At 36.4% G+C, this 22,065-nt stretch overlaps 1 protein-coding gene across 12 annotated transcripts in view; it reads right to left on the bottom strand.

Moving 5' to 3' along the window:
* The window catches only part of cacna1bb (calcium channel, voltage-dependent, N type, alpha 1B subunit, b), a 126,337-nt gene that overhangs the window by 88,475 nt on the left and 15,797 nt on the right, over window positions 1-22,065 (bottom strand). The gene's annotated exons all lie outside the window — the stretch shown is intronic.

Genomic DNA, 22,065 nt, shown 5'->3' with positions numbered 1-22,065 from the left:
ATTATATATTTTAATGGACACTTTTTATTTGATAATAATGATGTTAATAATACTAATCAATTATCATCAAATAAAATGGTATATAAAAATATAATATGAATAATAATATAATATTATGAATATTTAATAACATTTTTCAATTAATTTATTCATTATTTCATGTATTCAGCATTTCACATCCTCAAAATGTAAGCAAAATATGATATACAAGCAAAAAATGTCTTTAAATCTCATTTCGCACTGTATCAAATGGCTGGATCGCCCTTTAGGTCAGTGACTCATGTAAGGTAGCCATCAGAAGAAACCCCTCTGAAGCGGACTGTCAGCTTTCGGTGTTGTGTGTGTTTATGTTCTGGAAAATCAGCATAACCTAATCTAATCTAATCCCATCACCACAGTGACACCGCCGAGATGACAGCCATTAGATGTTGCCAAGGCAATGCGGCTGGCTGGCGTAGCGCACATGAGCCCGTGTGTCCTCAGGAGCACTGGAGTGAAACCAGCCACACACTGCATGTGTGCAAAAGATCTTCCCATTAAATCACAATCATCAACTCGCAGCAGGCAAACTGAGAAGCCTTATATAAAAGTTACAGTTCTTATGTTTGGCAGAGGAGCATCCTTCACTGACATGTGATCTGATTTGCTCATAAGACAAGAGAGAATAAGAGGATAAGAGAATGAAAGAAAGATGGATGTATGCGAAGAGGGAAAAGAGGATAGCAGCAGGGCTGGGGTGGAGGGATCATGCAGAGTACTGTGAGGCTGAGCAGATATGCCCCATTAAATATGATAGAGCTGCCGCAACACCCCCACAATCTATCTAACTCACTACCCAAACAGAGAGGAGGAGGAAAGTTAGACAAGGAGGAAGAGTTAGCAAAGTTTTCAGCATTTTTTTTTTTTTTTTTTAATGAAGCTGACCTTTACAGAAAACGAAATCCTGTGTGACAACAACAGCGCCCTCTGCTGGAGCTGTGCAGTCAGAGACTGAGCTGTGCATCTCACAGGCAATTCATGCTATAGACTACCAAGACAGGAAGAGTCAATGCTCCAGAGATAATAAAGTAAACTGTGACATAACGAATGTTAATTCTTGCATCATAATCAGCATGTCACAGTGAATATTTTTACTACTGCTGCGGAAAAAACTACCCAAACATTAGGAAAAGGTTTGTATTAAACTTAAAATTCTTATGTTCTACCGATGAAAATGAAAAATAAATAGATATAATAAGCAGATTCTCTAAAAATATATAATATAGTAATATATATACTGTATATGATTTACTTGTGTAAAAAAAAAAAAAAACATACTTCTAGAAGTTGTTGGACATTTAAAAAAAAAAAAAAAAAAAATCTGGACAGGTTGTTTAATTCTTAAAATTACTCCATTTTGCCAGCTCCAGTCTTTGATATTTGGTTACATCCTTGATAGAAATAATCTCATATTTAAATATGCAACATTATTATTATTATTATTATTATTGTTATTATTGTTAAGAATCATTTTCAAATAAAAATCCATAATAATAATAATAATAATAATATGTATCTTATATAACAAATAATATTTACTATAATTATATTTAATATACTCTTTAAATGTTATAATACTTAACAACAATAATAATTATAATAGTTAGAAGTCACATTTTGCTGTGAAATGATTTATTATTATTATTATTATTACTACTATTAATCTTATATATTATATAATTTTATATTTTAAAGTAAATTTTAAAGTATGAAACCTGCAAGTATAGGCTAGAAAAGATGACATATTTATATTTATATACATTTTATATAAGCTTTCTAAATACTCATTTTATAGGATTTTTGTGGTAAGATAAGACTCTGGTTGCCTGTGGTGGAGAGAGACTAGCAGAAAAAGACCTTTATTAGTTTGAATGTAGCACAGTAGCTGACAGCAAAAAGGAGAGATTTTTAATATCCCGCTTATCGATGACAGAATATATCTCTACATGAGGGCACCAAGCTCAGGCACAGGAAATATGGCTGGGAACGATATCTGCTATTGGTCAAAGAGAAACACCCTCACATAAAGACACAAAACACAATACCATATATACAAACAAAAATAGGTGCCGGAAAATCCTGCTTTACAATATCAAGCCGTCATAAGAAACTGGCAATCAACTCCTGCTTTGCATTATCACAAGCTAAAATTTAAATGAGCTACCATCAAATTTAGCCATGCACAATCATTATGGAGACAATACAAGTAAGAATGAGCATACACAGTATGGCTGTTTTAACAAAAGATTGCAGTCAGATGAAGAACCCGAAAAAAGCTGTTAGGGGTTGATTGTTTATGAAAACCGTCTCTGAGCTGAAATGGTGACTGCAGTTCATAACTAATGCACACTTGTGATTGACAGATGCTGATTTGTGGCACTCGACTGAATGAGCCGCCAAAGTCACGCTGCACTCGCCAGCGCTACAAACTGAAAGACAGGATGAAAAGAAGAAGTGGGAGAGACAGCAGCGGAGAGGGAGAGCGTGAGTGAGACTCTCACCCTCAGCGGGGGTGCTATGATGTAATTACTGTTGCACTGTGCTGGAATTGAGTTTTTCACACGTCTCAGAAAGAGACTTATCCCTCTCAGATGATCGTCCTGTGTCAGAGGAGAGCTGTCATTCAGCCTCAGGCACACAGTGACCTCACAACCTCAACAGAGCAACTCGGACCTTAAGACTAGAGAACAACCTGAGCAGAATCCGAAGGGAAATGGATCTGGAAGGTGTCACAAGCAGAAGACTTGTCAGCAAATGATGATCTTATGAGCCGAACACCTTCACAAGAGTCAAGACGACCTGTTGTAAAGGCACAAATGAGATCGCTTTAATATCTGAATGGTTTCTTTTAGAGAAATATGAGTTTAAATGGAGCGTTATGAAGAAGAACTAAAGAAAAAGTCACTGCTACCCCCAGATATAGCAGAATTTAATTTTAGGACAATTTCAAAATTAGAACTTTTATTTCAGAATTAGTTTTTAATCCATTTCAACTAGAATGTCCCTTGTTATTTTATTCAAGTGGAACTGAAACTCTGCACATCTCATGCATGTATATTTCCAGGCTTTCTGAATGGTGCACTCAGGCTTTCCTTCTGAAGCCGTACTCAACCCGCAAAGTTAAAACCCTTGTTTTGAAGGAATGATTGCATGTTAGGTCAGAAGGCAGTCTACTGCCCGGGATGCATCAGGATGCATTAGCATTTACAATGTGGTGATGTGCGTTTCTGACTTTTACTGAAGATGGTTTCAGTCACTGAAGCACAAAAAATGTTGGATGTATTTTTTGTAATATGTAAACTGTATTCAGTATACTCAGTTAGTGATCAAATCACCCTAGAATAGATCTCAAGTGTAAACACGGCCCTAAAGTTTCAGCATAGTCATTTAACAGATATTTCAATATCATTTTCCAAGAAAAAAACTATTTGTATTGTTTACATTTATGTAATATAGCTCCATCACACCAATTTTGTACACTACAGTTCAAACTTTTGGAGTCGGGAAGAACAGTTTGGAGTCTCTTACGCATTTGTTTAATCAAAAATACTGTAAAAACAGTAATACTGTGAAATATTATTACAATTTAAAATAACTGTTTGTTTGTTTCTGCTGCGCGTCGGGTGGTTCTTCGCCACCACGTCGTGCATTCAAATCGTTTAATGCACAGCTAGCTGTTGATTATCCCGTTTATGCCATGGTCATTTCCCAGCATTCACATATTAAAGATGTGAATAATATTTGAGCTGTAATATTTGACCGGAACGATAAAAATGGTGGTTATTTTCATCTGTATTACTATTCAACTGTAACTGTATGTTACTATGGTTACCAATGTTTATAGGAAGCGCATTAATATAGAACGTGATTAAACTGACCTGGAACTACCTGTGCGGTTAAACGAATTTAATCAACACCTGCCAGCCAATCAGAATCGAGTATTCAGAGAGACCATGGCTTAATTCAATATATTTAAAATGAAATATAGCCTATTCCTGTGATGGCAAAACTGAATTGTCAGCATCATTACTCCAGTTATCACTGTCACATGAGAAATCATTCTAATATGCTGATTTGAGACTTAAAAAACATTTATTCTTATTATAAATGTTGAATAAAGTTGTGCTGCTTAATATTTTTGTGGAAACCCTGAAACATTTTTAAGGATTATTTAATGAATCCTGTAGATTCATTCTTTCCTATTACTTTTGATCAATTAAATGCATCCTTGCTGAATGAAAGTATAAATTTCTTTAAAAAAAAAAAAAAATCTTACTTTTGAATGATAGTCTATGATAATAAAGCTTCTATTTCTCCTAAATATTTTAGAAGAAAACAGAGACTTTCTAGTTGTTTACCCAAAAATGAAAATTCATGTCTCACCTTCATGTTGTTCCAAACCTGTAAGACCTTCATTCATCTTCGGAACACAAGTTAGGATTGTTTTGATGAAATCCAAAAGCTTTCTGACCCTGCATAGATAGCAACACAACCTACCACGTTCAAGGCCCAGAAAGGTAGTAAGGATATCATTAAAATAGTCCATGTGACATCTGTAGTTCATCCTTAATTTCACGAAGCTACGAGAATACTTTGTGTGTGCAAAGAAAACAAAAATAACAAATTTATTCAACAATTGTCAGTCTTCGATGTGCGTTCACGTGAGTACCATGACGCATCCGTGCGATGCTGCTGATGGAGCAAGCGCTCTGACGGTTGAACCACTGATGTAATGTGGACTATTTTACTAATGTCCTTACTACCTTTTTGGGCCTTGAATGTGTTGGTTGTGTTGCTGTCTATGGGAGGGTCAGAAAGCTATTGGATTTCATCAAAAACAACTTACTTTGTGTTCCAAAGATGAACGAAGGTCTTGTGGGTTTGGAATGACATGAGGGTCAGTAATTAATGACAGAAGTTTCATTTTTGGGTGAACTATCCCATTAAAGCTAGGATAACTGGGACACATGCTTGGAAAAGTCATTATTTTTGCAATCCCGTTTGTTGACGCTAGTGGCACAGAAATTACACACTTCAGCTTTAAAAAGAATATAATAAATGAGCTATGAAACCTTTAAGCAATGAAAAGCTCCTCTGGAGATGGCATAAAAAGACGGGGTATGAAACTAAATCTCTATAATTCAATGTCCTGCTCAAGTTTCAGAAAGATTAAAAAAGTTGTTTTTTGAAGAATTTCAACCCCAATTGATTTCTCTAATGTAGAAAAATGAGTGTAGCTGCACAGCCCTTCTGCTATCAATTAGTCATAGATCATTTCCTGAGTCAGTGTTGGCGTCTGCCATGTCTCTCTGTATTACTCGCTACACTTTCACCTTCCTAAGCTCACATTAAGACGTCACTGCATCATGCTCAAAATAGAAGAGGTCAAAGGTCACAGCATTAGACATTTGATGTGGAGCTGTCCGGAGGCACATGACCAACAAGGACGCACATATCAGGGTGCCAAATGGGGGATTCATTGCCATGGTGCCCATGAAGGGAGCGCTAATGAAGTCACCCTGCCTGCCACGAGGCACCAGCATCATACAGAGAGCTTTAATGATTTGCAGTTAACAGACACACACACTTACACACAAACACACACCGAATGAGAAGCCTGTCACATCGCAACAATTACACTTGTATAGAGATGCACTCTATCCACTTGAATGTGACACATGCTCAAACACACACACTCCTACGCACATGCCCACACACATTAAAAGCAGCCTGTCATCACCCACGCCCTACAGATTACACATAAAACACACAAACCTAAAAAAGTCTTCTCAAAGGCATAGTTCAGTTAAAAATGAAGATTCACCAACATGTTGTTCCTTCATGACTCTGTCTTTTTTCAGTGGAACAAAAAAGGAGCTATTTTGCAGAATGTCCTGAATGCTCTTTTCCATAAAAACAGAAAGGATGCTGAGGATCAATGCTCCAAAAATAAATAAAAGTATGGCTCTTTTACTATATTTACACAAAAAAATAATACATTAAATTAAGCATGAATACAATTTTAAAAATACTACTAATAAAAAAATATATACTTGACAAGTGACAAATGCAAGTACAAATTTATTTAAATTTTACTTTAACTTTTAGTAATTTTGTTATGTGCTTTTTTGGGGTTATGACATTTTTATTTCTTTTTTAATATTTCTGTTTAGCTTTAACATTTTTATTTCAGCTTTATTAATTCTAGTAATCCAACTAAAATGTATTTTATTTTATTTCAGCTAGTTACCAATAATTTTTTTTTTTTACCTAATAATTTATTTTATTTTATTTTAGCTTTAACAACACTAACTTTCTATCATTTCTGACTATTTGGACTGACATGATGCATAAATTACAGAATTTGTTAGGTAAACCTTTCCTTTAAAAACAATACTTTCATCCTTCAGTAAATGGCTGACAGAAGTGTTGGAATATGTGTTTTTTGTCCTTTGAGGCCTCTTAAGCTGTTGTTTGCTTCCAATGTAGCAAAAATAGTCAAAACAGTAAGCCACAGCAATGTCTCTGTGGAGTTGTGTTTCCAGCACTTCAGCAGCGACTGCTGCTAAAACCTCCCATGTACGCTGAATCGCCATGATTAAAACAGCAAACTAAGAGTGCATAACGTGATCAGCCCCTCCTGTTATTCTTCTCATCTTCCATTTCTGTTAAAATGGCTTTAATTAATGTGGGTCCTTTAATGTGTCCCCTGATTCAACTCCAATAACGGTGTTAAAAAAAATAATAGACTATTCTCTGTATCCCCCTCCACCTTGCTTTCCTCTTGCCATACATTAGTCACATCCAGCTTGCATGAATGGTAACAAAAGGAGACAAAAATGGCTGCCAAGACTGGAATAAACTGGACGCAGAGGACACAGGAATGTCATAAATCAGGCAATGACAGTTTCTGGGTCTCATGCATCAGCCAGACCATTACACTAATGAAAAATGAAGCGTTTGGATGCAAAGAAACATCAAACATCAGACTTTTAGTTCTGTTTTAATCTGGTTGCACAATCATGACAAGAGATGCACCGATGCATCGGCCAATAATTGCTATCAGCAGGTCATTAGGGCAGAATATAGTATATGCTTTCTGTGAAAAGGATGTGGAAAAACGCACTCATGAATTCAGTTCACCTGAGTTAAGAATGTTCATTTGAGTAATGGGTTTTATTTGGATTTACTGTATTTAAAACATACAATTATAGGTATTGATTTCATTCTACATAATCAGATATCATATTGCATGGAAAATTAACATGCAATGACATTTTCTTCAAGGATGCAATGGCAAAAGAGCTTCTTCAAAAAAAACAAATTGGATAAGAAAATTACCAAAAGAGCAATAATACGGTTATAAAATATACAGTTATACTCTGATGTAACCAGTGAAGGTTTCTCTTTTGTTTCACTTATTATTATATTCTCACTGAGCTCCTAAAGTATGACGTGAATTAGGGGGAAAAAATCAGTGAGAGGAGTCTGTTAAACTGTTAAATGTCTGTGTGATAATGCCCACCTATTATGTTTGCAATCTGTCCGTAAATTCACAGACAAGGCTCAAACTGGTGGAAAAATACGTAGCAATTAAAAATTAAACAACTCAACCACTCAGACATCATCACTTAAGGTCACATCCAAATAAAACTGAAACACAAAATGATAGGAATGAGAGAGTTGGAGCACTCAGCTCGGTTAAATTAAAGATGTAGCCAAGGTTTATTGCTCAATACCAGAGCTATGCAACTAGTGGGTTTTTTGGAAGAGAGTCTGTTGGTTCTAGCAGGTCCCTTATGATATTAAAAACATTTGTGGTGAAGCGAAGCCATGGCCTTAGGGGGAGGCACAGTGAGCGTCATTACCTCATTACAGGCCCCAGTGCTCTGCCAAGGAGGACAGGATGAGAGCAAATTAAAAGTCCTGGCTGACCATGTCAGCCTAGCAAAGCAATGAACCGTCAATAGGACCCAGAGATATATATCAGAGGTGTAAGTTTATTTTACATATGGAAATAAAGTCCAAAGGCGGGTATCATTTCACTCAAACCTTCGAAACTCTGAAACCAAGTTGCATTTGTTTGATCAAAAATACAGTAAAACAGTAATATTGTGAAATATTTTTACTTTTCTATTTGAATATATTTTAAAATATCTTGAGCCTTTATTCCAGTCTTCAGTGTCAATGATCCTTCAGAAATCATTCAAATATGCTGATTTGGTGCTGAGGAAGCATTTCTTATTATCATCAAACGGTGGCTTTTTTTTTTTTTTTTCAGATTTTTAGGATTCTTTGATAAATAGAAAAAATGTGAACAATTTAATGTATCCTTACTAAATGAAAGCATTCATTAAAAAGTCTTCCTGAATCCAGAGTTTTGAACAATAGTGTAATTAATATGACTCATTTATTATTTTTGAAAAACACTGCTGGAAGAAGAGGAATGAGGAGGATAAGAGTAAGGGGACCAAGTGAGAAAGAAAAAGAAAAATGAACTCCTCTTTCATGCTTGGCATGCCAGTGAAGCATCATGGGTGACTGTGCAAGCACAGTTGGAAGTTAACAGCTACAGCATGCAGAGTGTGAATCTCGCCCATCTCCTCCAGTTCTTTCAATTTTTCATTCAGGATGACAAAAAAACATCCAATTTGTACTTTGGAGAAACAATCTGCAAAGCCACCCTAAAAGTCTGTTGGTGGCCAGATTTGTTGAAAGTCTTTTGAGACTGTAAACACGGAGGGCGGCATTGCTGAGATATTGCCAGCAGACATTAGATCCAGGGCAGGAAGCTTGAAAATGTGCAATATAGTGAAAAAATTGCTCAAACTTCTACTTGGCCATTCTCTTTCAGTTCTCTTGTTTGATTTCAGACTTTCAGATACCGGAGCTATTGGGCGTCATTATTGTTTCAAAAATAATGAAATAATGAAAACTCAATAGACCTAGTCAGGTTATACAGCATATTGAATTTAAAATGTATGAAAACAATTTAATGTAAAAGCTAAATTGCAATGTTTGATCCTACATATATTTTTGTACAATCAGGCTAACAATTTTGGTAGTGTGTTGGGTCACCACTATACATCCAAAGCAAAATTTGAGTCTTGAGGTAATAAGAAAAATTAATTTAATTTAAGAAAATGCCAGAGGAATGATAGAAATGGATAGAATGATAAACATTTCTAGACAACCACTTCACTCGAATTGGAAATTCTGTCTTTACAGAGGACCATACACATGCACAAACATATACCAGATCCGGCAAGCATCTGTTTAATTACACAACAACCCTCAAAGTGCCTAATAGAGAGCCCACTGATCAGCCAGAATCCGGGACGGATGTGTTCCCCCAGCTGTGCTCCTCAGAGCAGTTTTCATTTTGAGCTCAATTTGTCAGAGCACTTAAAAACGGCCAGAGAAAAGATGCTCATGAAGTCTAAAAATGGGTGATTAAACAGTATTCAGATGAAATGTACTGTACATTGAAAAAAGCACGCTTATAAAGAAAAAGCACAGAGTCTGGAATGAAATAAAAGTAGCAACTATATGGAATGAGGACATAGTTCAGTGCTGAGAGTGAGAAGACACTTTGAGAACGAGTCACCAAATAGACCCTCAGTCAACAAGACAAGTATACCTCATTATTTGTACTGGCAAGGCAGCTGGGTCCTCATTCTACACAGCCAGAGAGAAACAAGACACACTAAGACACAAAGAACTGTTTAACGCATAATTTCGGGAATAAAAGTATTCATTTATTTGTAAAAATTCGATTTGAATTGATATGCTTTTTCCAAGAAAAGTGTTCCTCCCTGAGAAACTAAATGAAACCAGCAAAAATCCTCCCTATATTTTTAGGCAGCATAAGAGGATTTAAAAAGACTTTTAATCCTAATGCAGACGACAACATACAACACCGCTCAACCATCCTTTAAAAGAACCCCACTCCTCTTCACTTACTATACTGTCTCGTATTGAGAGCCCCAGCAGCCAAGATAAAGTCTACATTTCATTTCCTGTGGTGCAGGTCACAACCAACATCGAGGACAGATGTATTACTCACTCCATCTTCCCGTCAAATGTTTATCTCTTTTCTGAAACAGAAGGTGTACACTACAGGTGGATGATAATCTGCAAGCGCACTTTACGGCCCAGTGTTTTTAATGAAATGGAAGGTAATTATTTCTTCATGTGTTAAATTGCCTTTTTAGAGAAGAAAATCAAAGGTAAAATGAAGAAGACTGTCAGCTCAGGGCCATTTTCTAAGCAGTCCAACTGATGAACACATTACTAGAACTTGGCAAAAAGAGGCTATTTAAACTTGAAAAACAGCTAGAATAAGGAAGTTAGAATGCAAAATAGCCACCATTTTGCTTTATGGGTCATTACAGTGAATATGCAGATTTGCATTTTGTAGTACAGCCAAGTCATAACAAAACACTAATGCTCTCTGGAATACTTGATTCTGATTGGCCAGTTACAACAGTTGAGCAGTGTATTTGAATCTGTATTTCATGTCCATTTATTTCTGAAGCATTCTAATGCCTGCAGTCAGACAGTCGTTGTCAGAAGAAAACACATTCAGGATGATACTAAACATCCCTCAGTCTAATGTTGGGGTCTTGATCACCCTGTCATGGTTTATTTGTACGATAACAACTGAGCTCATTTGTCGAATTTGCTTTGTTATAACAAACACACAGGAGACGATGTGTAAAACGGTGTAGAAAAGTCCTCCTCCGGGATATAATTTTCTCATATTTTCCTCCGAATGTGAGGGAACAGAAACAGCAGAGGGGTTATTTTAAACCCATCTGCTCTGAGGGAGCTTTAATCTTTGTTGAGTTTTCATTTCCATTCCACCTCAGTGACCCTATGTGTCTCATTCAGGTCTCAGGTCAATGAAGCATTGGCTGCGCTGAGAGGCCCATGGGCTCTACGTTTGAGAAAACATATTTAAGCATAATGACAATAATTATTCTCCGCAATGGACGGATCATTATTTATTTATGCCGATGATAAAGGGAATGAGAGGGAGGCGATTGGACGTCTTGGCGGCTGATGGATACCCTTCCGACGTTCTCCGCTAAAGGAGGAGGCGTAATCCAATGAGCTGAGCCCACTGCTCATCAGCGCTCTGACGGGATGACAAATTAGCCGCCGTTTGATTCGACTTCGATTGCTTTGAGAGACTTTGTCGTGAGGAGAGCTGGGTTTGACGGCTTAGCTTGACTTAGCGCTTTAGTACGCCATCAATTCTCAGCGGTGCCGCTCCAAATCTCACCTCAGAAAACTTACTTTAATGATTGTATACTCGCACTGGATAACTAAATGGGACATTCTTCATCAAATTTATAGCTAATGATAAAGTAATTAGCTTTTGGGTTGACCCTGTAAATTGTGTTGACATTTCATTTAGCCTCGGATTTACTTCAAGCTGTCACTCATTATACACCAAAGAATTTCATGGCTGGATAATAAAAAATTTGGGAAAGTGGCTTTAATCCCTGCTGTGGATCTTAAACCGGCCTAAGGTGGTTTGCTATTAGCTGGTTTTAGCTGATTTTGGGCCAGCTAAAATTGATTAAACCCCTCTAAGCTAGGACATTACCAGGAATGCTGAATATAAAATATTCATATCTTCAATTATCTTACACAATAGCAGGAAACACTTTGCTAGCACAATAAACAGATTCTACAAACTGAATGCCAAGTTTAAATTGTAAATGGCAGCAACTTATATTTAACATGGAACGTTCCTTTTATTTCATGTAAAAAAAAAAAAGAAACTGGTTTTGCATATATTTTCCTGGCTCAATGCAACTGGAAGGTCAATAAATACACTGGAAAGATTCCATTCTACTGCACGATAAAAAATTTGCTGATTGTAAAAAGCGTGTTGATTGGACAGGAATATTTCACCTGGTGCTCCTGAACTGGGTCAACCAAATCGTTTCACACTATGATCAGGCACCACTGGCCTTTCCACAATGTAAGTGGTATGTAACACTAGCAGGTGTCAAGGTCCCAGTGCGATCCTAGCACAATTTGTCCCTGGAAGCTCATCCGTAGAGAGTAAATTGAAGTTTTTATGGTCAGATAAGGAAGTCGTTTTCTGCTCCTTGTTACAGATATTGCTGGTGGGATGTAGGTAGATGGAACAGATCCTCAATCATCAGAGCAGACCTGAGTTTTAATGCCTCAAAGCTGCAGTAAATGAAGTAGAAAAACGCCAGATTCTGCCTGGAAAGCTGTGTTCATTCACACTCCTGCCAGAAGCGTAGCTTTTCTCCAACTGGCCCGCTGTCTGTCAGATAGTCTACTGACACAGATCTCTCCTTCTACAAACACAGTATCCTAAACACAACTGCCATTACCGTTTCCACATCTCTTTCATGAGCGAAAACACATTTGGATGTGCACTGTTAAGTCTGTTGTCAGGGGTGCAACAAGGCACCTTGACCTGAAAAAAAAAAAAAAATAAAAAAAAAATAAAATAAAATAAAATAAAATAAAATAAAATTTTAAATTGCTTATTTCTGCTAAAAATAATCCATGTTTTGAATACTGCAGATAACATTTCAGTATGTACTGTTTATTAATTCATTTGTGCCTATTTCTTTTTGACACATACACACACACAGGCATCTTAGAACAGCTTTCCGCTGTCTCTTACTCTTAATCTCTGCGTAATCTATTCTCTGGAGGAACTAGACCTGAAAGAACTCATCATCTCTGGCCAAAGGCACCTAATGCAGAGGGTCAAAGTTGCCAAGTAATTAACCAACAGACACAGGCTGCCACCCGCCAACACACAGATGGAGGAACATATTTTCGAGACAAATAAACTAATGGCAAACCACCACATCACTATAATAGCACAATAAGAGAGTTATCTTCCTCCATACCCTGCCATGCAACTTCATCATGAAGAGTGACATCCATGTCTCTCATACACGTGTATGAGGAAAGTTATACTTTATAAGTGATGTGAATATAGAATTATTTAAGTTTCACTTGGGCTGAGTTTGGATGTGCTCTACTGATCCTAATCCAAATGTTTGACATTTGCAGAGATTATACAGAGCTGTCTGCTGCATGGGAAATCTTCAGGTTATGCCAAACCATACTCCGCAATATAACATCTCTCCTCAGGCATAAATACAACTCTGATGACAAAAAGTTTGACAGCCGTACAGCCGATAAACATATATAGAATCATCTACCTTGTCGCAAGAAAATCTTCTAAATCCACACTGCAGCTGCAGCAAAATAGCTGATCATTTTGACATATAGCTTTGAAGTAATTTTGACATAAAATGACGTGATCTTTCTGACCCATGACCTTTCAAAACAACTGTCAAAATGCAACTGTGTCCTCAAAAGACACTGCTGTCCTAAGAATATTTGAATAAAAGGGTACGGGTACCATTAGCCATCAGTTCACTGTCTATGATGAAAAGTAGCTAGAGGGAGACGCTTTTTGTTTTAATGTTATAGCTGAAACCACTGAGCTTTCTATAAAAGCAGTCTCTGAAAAACCACACACAAAAAAAAACACACTTCAGAAAGATTAGTTGATGAGAAAAGATTTGAGCACACTGAGTCACAAATTAAACCTAAAGGAGCTGGTTTAATTTATTTACATAAGCGCATGCGGTGGATGGAAGGCTCTAATTACCTTCTCCGGGACGGCGATAAGACAAAGTACAAACAGAGCCTGGAATGAAGAGGATATCCAGCACTACGAAGGAACAGCCACATAGAAAGTGTCTCAAAGCAACAGGAAAACTTGACAGTTCTGGACAGATACGGGTGTTTGAGCGGCAGAATTACATACACTCCACCATGCTTCAGTAAAAACAAGGGAAAGAGGGAAAATGAGTGTCAGTCATCCTTGCATTTGGACAGACAGATGAAAGCCTAAGCCATGAGTGACAGTGCTCTGATTTCCATGAATTGCGCCCACAGACCTTCAGAAAACTCATTTGTATGTTTCCACTGATGCTAGTCAGTTTGTGTTTAGTCTCAGAATTAGACAGTGTGCCCACGGACCGCCCACAATCCCTTCTCTGTCCATGTGATCATGCATATTGCGCTATGCTGACAAAACTGGAAATTACTTTGTAGATGGCAAGCTCTAATCTAATTGGCTGACCTTTAATAGCTTACCAAAAATGCTTAATTAAATAAAATAATAATTAAAATAAATAATAATAATACATTAAATTATTTTAAAAAAATGACTGTAATGACTTACATTGTTTACAAAAAACAGCCTTTCAAATAAACACTAATAATAATACATTTAATATATAAATATATAGAAAAATGACAGTAATGTCTTGTATTGAAATTATAATGTACATTGTTTACAAAATAAATGTACATTACAGTAATGTACATTCTTTACAAAAAACTGCATTTCAAGTAAGCGCTGTGATGTTTTAAAAAAAAAAAATCATAGTTTCCACAAAAAAAATATTAAGCAGCACAAGTGTTTTCAATATTGATAATAAGAAAGTTTCTTAAGCACTAAATCAGCATATTAGCAAAATTTCTGAAGAATCATGTGACACTGAAGACTGGAGTGATGGCTGCTGAAAATTCAGTTTTGCCATCGCAGGAATAAATTCAATTTTAAAATATATTCTAATAGAATAGTTATATAATATTTCAACATTTTCTACAGTTTTTACTGTATTTTGATCAAATAACTCTTGCCTTGGTGTCATAAGAGACTTCTTTCAAATATATACAAACTATTACAGACTTTATATTTTTGAACAGTAGTGTATATGTTAGCCAGCTAGCAGATTTACTTTATTGACCACCAAAAATGTCCAATATATCCTATATAAAACCAAACGCTTAAATTTACATGCATAAAAATGCATGTACAAGATCAACATGTCAGATGTGGTGACAAAGCTGAACTGGCATAAAACAGTTCTGTCAACATGCTGTACCAGGACAGCAGGCCATCAAAGGTCTGGCTATGCGAGACCATCTTCTGCTTCACTGTCTAAATGTGAATAAAGTGGGAAAAGAGTTTAGATTGCTGTTTAATGGCTTGGGAAATAGGTATGAATGCAAAGTCAGGTTTAAAATTGAAGCCTGCAATTTAGGTCTGCTGGGGGAAATGCCTAGCCATAGTGTTACATCAAATTTGTTTGTGTGAACGTTTAGTGTGTTACGCTTGGCAGAAGACACACTCACAATTTGCACATTTCGTATTTTAGGGATTTGTCACAGCAAGAGCGTATGTGCGCGTGTTTGAATGTGTGAGCGAGTGATAGTGGTGAAACGTAAACCACACTGGATACAGCCCATTCTTTGTCACCATAGAAACAGGAAGGCAACATGACAATGACTCCATCAGGCTTATTGGAGCACACAGACAGAAAAGAAAACAGGGGGGATGAGAAAGATGACAAAGGGCAACAGATCAAATGTTGAATTACATTTTTATTCGCCATCTTCAAAATAGGCAAAAATGCACTTGGCTTTATTAGTACACGAGGCACTACCAACAGAGAGAGAGGAAAAATGGAAACAATGAAAGAGAGAAACCTTACTGCTTATCAGAACTATAAAACTGAACCACAGGAAGTAGCCTTAGATAAACCCACAGCAAACAGTATCTTATGTGTTGTATCATGTGTTATGGGCCATGTGCGACACTAAACCAAACATCAATGGAACATAGATACCTAGAAGTGTGCTTTGAAGGGACAGGTAAACTTGGAAACCCTTGAGCAGAGATGGGAGGACAAAGCCAAAGGCATGAGAACTGCCACAGAGCATCATGGGGGTTTTATTTAGATCTGAGCTGGTGCTAACATTTAAATGTCAGGTAAGGAGATGGAAGGACTTGTTGGCATAAAAGCCAGAGGCTAAATGACAAAAGAGAAGAGAGAGAGGGAGAGGGGTCAGGCAGTGAGGACTGGTCATGTGGCACCATCAGTTTGCTCTCACTGTCCGTATAAAAGATCATCCAAAAAGGCAGTGGACGTTTAATATCTCTGTTTTTTTTTTTTTTTTTTTAACCCTCAAACAATTGCATTTCTAGAATCTACTAAATGATGAAAAAGGTTTACATGTTGACGTGGTCATATCATGCCTTTTTCCCCGAGGCCATTTTAATGTTAGCCAAGCATAAAAAGCAGCCATAATTTGGCTTTTCATAAACACTTTCTCTGATTCTTAGAATTAACAGCTATTTTTGCTGCTGTGCCTAAGACATTTTAAATGCCGACTTCGAACAATGGTTACTTTCAGTCTGAAGGTTTGCTGTTGGGTTAATTTATTTCAGATTCTGATTTCTGAAGTCCAATTTCGATTTTTTCGGTTTCTATAGATGTCTTTTTAGACTATTCACAATTTTGTTAAAGCCAAACAAAGTCATTTCTGGTTTGACTTGAAAACAAAACGAAAAGAAAAAAAAACAAAAAATGCAAAAGCAAAGCAAAACACAAAACAAAAAGCAAAGCAAAACAAAAGAAAAAACACAAAAGCAAAGTAAAACAAATAAAACAAAAAGCAAAACAAAACAAACAAATCAAAAGCAAAGAAACAAAACAAAACTAAAATTGAAACAAAACAAAAACAAAAATACTCCAGCTTTGAAACTCAATGTTTCACACAAGCATTCCTGGAAAAGCTTCAATAATCATCTGAACTGAACAAAACATTGCTGCAACGTGAATCTGAGACACAGCGGCACATCACTGGAAAAAGGAATGTGAACGTCAGTTAAACCCATCAGGGCAGTTGTCGTCATGTCTTGAATCGTAACAACAAGCAGATATTAATCAGGTCTCCGGTTTCCTTCACTTTAGCTGTTCTACACACAGCATGAAGGAACAGTGGTAAATCAATTGCCATGGCGACTAAAAGGCCTCCCGGTGCTCCGAGCCCAGTCTTCAAAAAAAAAACTGGCATGATAATGAGAGCAGTTCATCATATGAGTCACTCTCTGTACAGAACGAACCTGTGTGTGTGTTTAAAGAGCTGGTTAACTGAAATTACATTTAAAGCGTGTTTAATTTGTCAATTAGTTGTTATGGGATAGATTGGGAGTACCAGAATGTAATACACTGAAGACAGTGAAATATATGACAAGTACAGATTATAGTGCATTTACAGAGTAGACTAATGTCTTTTAGACAATTATATTAAGCAGATAAAAGTTAAGAATTCAAATATTCAGGTCACAAAGTTCAGCATCAAGCTGCTCTGAGGATTGAGTTATCTAAGGGAAAAGGACAAAAACAAGTTTCCGCCTGAATGAAAGTGAACCACTTCCATTCTCACCTCTAGATCTCATGAGACCACCCTTCATGCACGTCATCAGAAGTCTGTTCACCTGAGACTATCCACAATGTAAACCAAGGAAATGTTTCAATCCACTGTAATTCACTACTAAGTGCACTAGATAGGGAAATCTTTCTAATCAATATCATTCCACTGTACTGAAATATCTGCACCCTAAAACTGTCAAGAATGCACAGTTAGAAAACTAATTCATGAAAATGTATTTATCCGTTCTGCTTGACAAAACGTGCCGGCCAATCGCATCTTTCCTAATGACTTTTTAACATCCCACAATTAAAATGCTTTATGGATTATTTTGGAATTCAGCAATGCTGCTTATAAATATCAATTATGTTATTAATGCAAGACGAAAAAACTTGTTTACGATACTGATTCACAACAAAGGGAACTAAGGAGCAAAATGAGGCACAGACCAAGCATAAATTACTATTATTACACGAGTGAACAGGGAGGGCATGCTAACAGTGAGACTAATGTCATGTAGGCGATTAATGAACCATGGCCTACAACAACTAATTTTCCTATTAGCCTAACTATTAGCATGCTGGGACAATGACGACACAGTGTAATCAGCATACACGAATACACTTTGACATTTGTCTGAATAAGGATGATAAAATCTTGTAAAAAATAATGACATTTCCAAACACTTTCACCATCCTCCCCTGATTCCGTCTGTCATTATTTGGCCAAACAGATAGAAACTGACATTCTGTATGATTGGCTTACTTAAACTTAAAGTGATTTAGTAGTTAAAATTTAAATTGTAAAAAGGTTCAGCTTTTAATAATGTTACTTTCAAAAATGACGTCAGTCGTGAAGGACAAAGTCAAACCAGACTGCTACTGATTCTCTGAGTTCTGACTATCATGAATGTCAAAAATGCTGACTGGCCGTTTAAACAGAGGTGACAGGAAACAACGTGAGCAGAACTGTATAAACGCCACAGCTGGAGATCAGCCAAGAGTTGTATCTGTACTGCTAGCAGCACCTGTGCTTGTCTATCCTCCATAGTGTATTTTTATTGTAACGACAAACACACAAACAACTAAACAAATATGTCTAAACTCTAATGACACACTGAGCAACTAATAAAGATCCAGGGCTACAAATAAAATCTCTCTGATTGCCTCCAGGGCCTGCAGCCAGCCTCAAAATTACATTAAAACGCTTTGTGACAATCTGCATTGTCTTGGGCACACAGAAGATAAAATGCTATTGAGTTAAATGTTACGCAAGGGCTCCGAAATGAGCCATAACGCTTCTTTCAACGTCACATATAAAAAAGTGGCTGCAAAATGACACATCCTAAAGACAGCATGACACATCTTGCTGAAGGCACTGTTGTAAAATGAAACCATAAATGTGTCACTGCATTAGCCTTTTATTTCCCTTTACATTCCCGTTAAACAATTTTAACATTTATTGTAAGAAATGTTCATTGAGCACCAGATCAGCATATTAGAATGATTTCTGAAGGACCATGTGACACTGAAGACTGGAGTTATGGCTGAAAATTCAGCTTTGCAATGACAGGACTAAATACAATTTTAAAATATATTAAATAGAAAACAGTTACTTAAAATTCAAAATATTCCACAATAGTAGTGTAATTGACAAGAACTTATAATAAGAGTGTGAACTGGCAATATTTTCCTTTTAAAAAATGTTTAATATTCCATAAAATCACATGGGAAGTCATATTGGTAGGTTGATAAAATGCCTTTATCATCAGTAACCTATTATCATACACTTTAGCTCACAGAATAAACTATGGAAGCCCGTTTCCGCCACTGAATAAAAAAAGGTTATTGCGACTTATTTTTTAACTGACTTTTTTCACAGAATTGTGAGATATAAACTCGCAATTGCGAGTTATAAAGTCAGAATTGCGTGATATAAACTCGCAATACTGAGAAAAAAGTCAGATTTGTGAGTTTATATCTCGCAGTTCTGACTTTATTTCTCAGAACTGCGAGTTTGTATCACGTAATTATGAGAAAAAAGTCAGAATTGTGAGATAATACGTTTTTTATTTTTTATTCAGTGGCAGAACGGGCTTCCATAATAAACTGTAGAATGGTATTGGTAGCCAAAAACGATTCCTTTTGTATGATTTTGCATCAATATAAGTCCAAGAGTATAGCAAATAAGTGTAAGTGTCCAAAATCCTATAAAATAACAGAACATGGGCTCTGATTCACTATAATTACAGAGATATACACCCTTCAACCTTGTATTACTCTCTTTGTTAAACAGTCACTCATGAATTTCCCGTCTATCTCCAAATCCAATTAATTTCTTTATACAAAACCATTTTCTCTGTTAGGAAAGAAGCAGCGTGCCTGACATACAATGAGAAAAGTACTGCCTGGTTTGACATTCAGCCTGCTCTGTCAATCTCCAAACTTTAGTCTGTTTATCTAATTATAAAAGACGAGGAACAGTGAGCCAAAAGCCACAACAGCAGGCAGAAGAGAAGCCAGGCGAGCTTTTGCAGGCAGACGGAGGCAGATTGTTTTCCTGGTTGTGTGTTGACTGAGAGACTGATAAGCAGAGAGTGCCAGAGTGGTTTGTTTGAAGTCTCACACAAACAGAGTTCAGAGAGAGAATATATAAGGCTGTGTGAAGTTTTTTCCTCCTCTCCTTTCCTATATCCCCCTCTTAAGCGACAGACAAACACATCTAGTTGACCAGAATAACTCTACAATAACATGGAGAGCTAAAGCTTCACAGAATCCTGTCTTTTGCATAAGTCACGGCAAGGCTCTTGGAATGATTACAGAGAAACTCGGGCTATGTTCGAAATGGACCTTAAGAGACCAAGAGAGCACTCCTTATAAACCTAATGTAGACAAAAGCTTGAATAATAGTTTTAATTATTCAGTATAATAAAATCTACAGGTTCATACAACCTGAACACTGCATGGTCTCCATAATTGATAGTTTTGTCTACTTAAAAGTTCACTAAATATGACTATAAAATAGCAAAGTACCACCAAAAAGAGGCTCATATGTCTAAGGACGATGTGGTGTATTTGTGTTACAGAACTATTCTACAAGGAAGCCTGCGTTTGATGTATGTTGTGTCATCTGTCTCACAGGTTCCCCCTACATGGACTCTTCCTTCAAGTGTACTTCAAAAGGTCTGGTTTATGGACACAGAGACAAACAGGGGGGGCATGGTCATGCCAAGCGCACAATGAAGCTGAAAGGTGACCCCCTCCCTAAGGGGGAGAGATACGCAGCAGGGCTCTGTTAAGAAGCTGACGCAAATGTCACCATCTCTTTTACAAAGTACTGCCCTCTATCTTTCTCTCATACACACTAACGCAATGATACACAACAGGATCCTCTGCTCCAAAACTGCAAACATGACAACAACAAAAAGACGAACCTTTTCGAAAAATATTGCTACATGTGCACAACATGATGTCTAGTTCTGTGATAATCATAATGGAGAGAAAAAACTGAGCATCTGCATCTGTTCCAGCTGTTTGAATGTTTGAATTTAAGTCTGTCCCATTGTGAAAGGAAACAACAGAATACCACATGAGCTCCATATTAATGAGTCAAGTTGCTTGGCAACTGTAAACAGCCTACAGCTGAACTATATTACTTGGCAGAAAAATGGTCATTAAGATTATTACTATTAATAAAGGTAATTATTTTATAACATTGGTGAATTTCATCATATTGCTGCTGCTATCATAAAACCAATAAACCACTTGAGGGCTCAGGGTTGCATTGCATTACATCACGCTTTAAATGATGGTAAAATCATTGTGAAACCTGGTCTCTTGTGGTTTATTGCTTAATTTTAATACAATATACTTCCTGCAATCACTATGCATGGCATCAGGTAGAACTGGCCAAAAGCTGATCAAGAGACCTGTAACACAACTTGCAAATAATAACAATTATTATTAAATAATAGCTAAAAAGTCTGGATAACCAAACGCTTTTATCCAAAGATATAAATGAGCTGCAACACAAGCAATTTATACAAGAGCTAACACTACTCACGACAGGGTTATTATTGTTAGCTAAACTAAAACTAAAACCATAAAAAAACAACACCACACATTTTAATTACTTAAAATAAAATAAAATACAATACATATTAACTTAAACTCATGTTTTGAGTTCATTGCAAAGGTTATTTGCTTGCTTATTTTCATTTAGATTCAATTGATGTACTAAAATCACTAAAACTAAAATAAAAATTAATAAATAAAAACATATAGACATTTATTTGAAAGAAAAACTAATAAAAATGACAAAACACAAAACAAAACAAAACTCAAATTAAAATTAAAATTTTAAATAAAAAAAATAAAGAACAATTCAAAATTATTATAAAAACTAAAGTAGTATCTTAATGATACTAACATAACATGACTAAAATGTCACTTCCCACCTGGAATTCTGAAATAAAAGAGTGAGAGACTGAAAGCTTCTCTGCTTGAGAAGTCCAGGGCAAGTGTGCCATCTGGCCAGCAACACAAATGATAGAAATTATAAAGTTGGACAGTACATAAATGATGTGCATAAGCCACTTGGCATTCTTCCTAAGTAAGAGGAAATACACATTTTAGTCCAACTAATCCAACAAAAAGGGGTTTGGACTGTTTTTTTTCGAAGATAATCAATGATAACTATGCAAATTTTTACTATGCCCCTGTA

The sequence above is a fragment of the Onychostoma macrolepis genome, chromosome 21, assembly GCF_012432095.1.
Source record: "Onychostoma macrolepis isolate SWU-2019 chromosome 21, ASM1243209v1, whole genome shotgun sequence".
Classification (NCBI taxonomy): domain Eukaryota; kingdom Metazoa; phylum Chordata; class Actinopteri; order Cypriniformes; family Cyprinidae; genus Onychostoma; species Onychostoma macrolepis.
The sequence above is the reverse complement of the archived record's forward strand: the minus strand, read 5'-3'. Positions and strand labels throughout refer to the sequence as shown.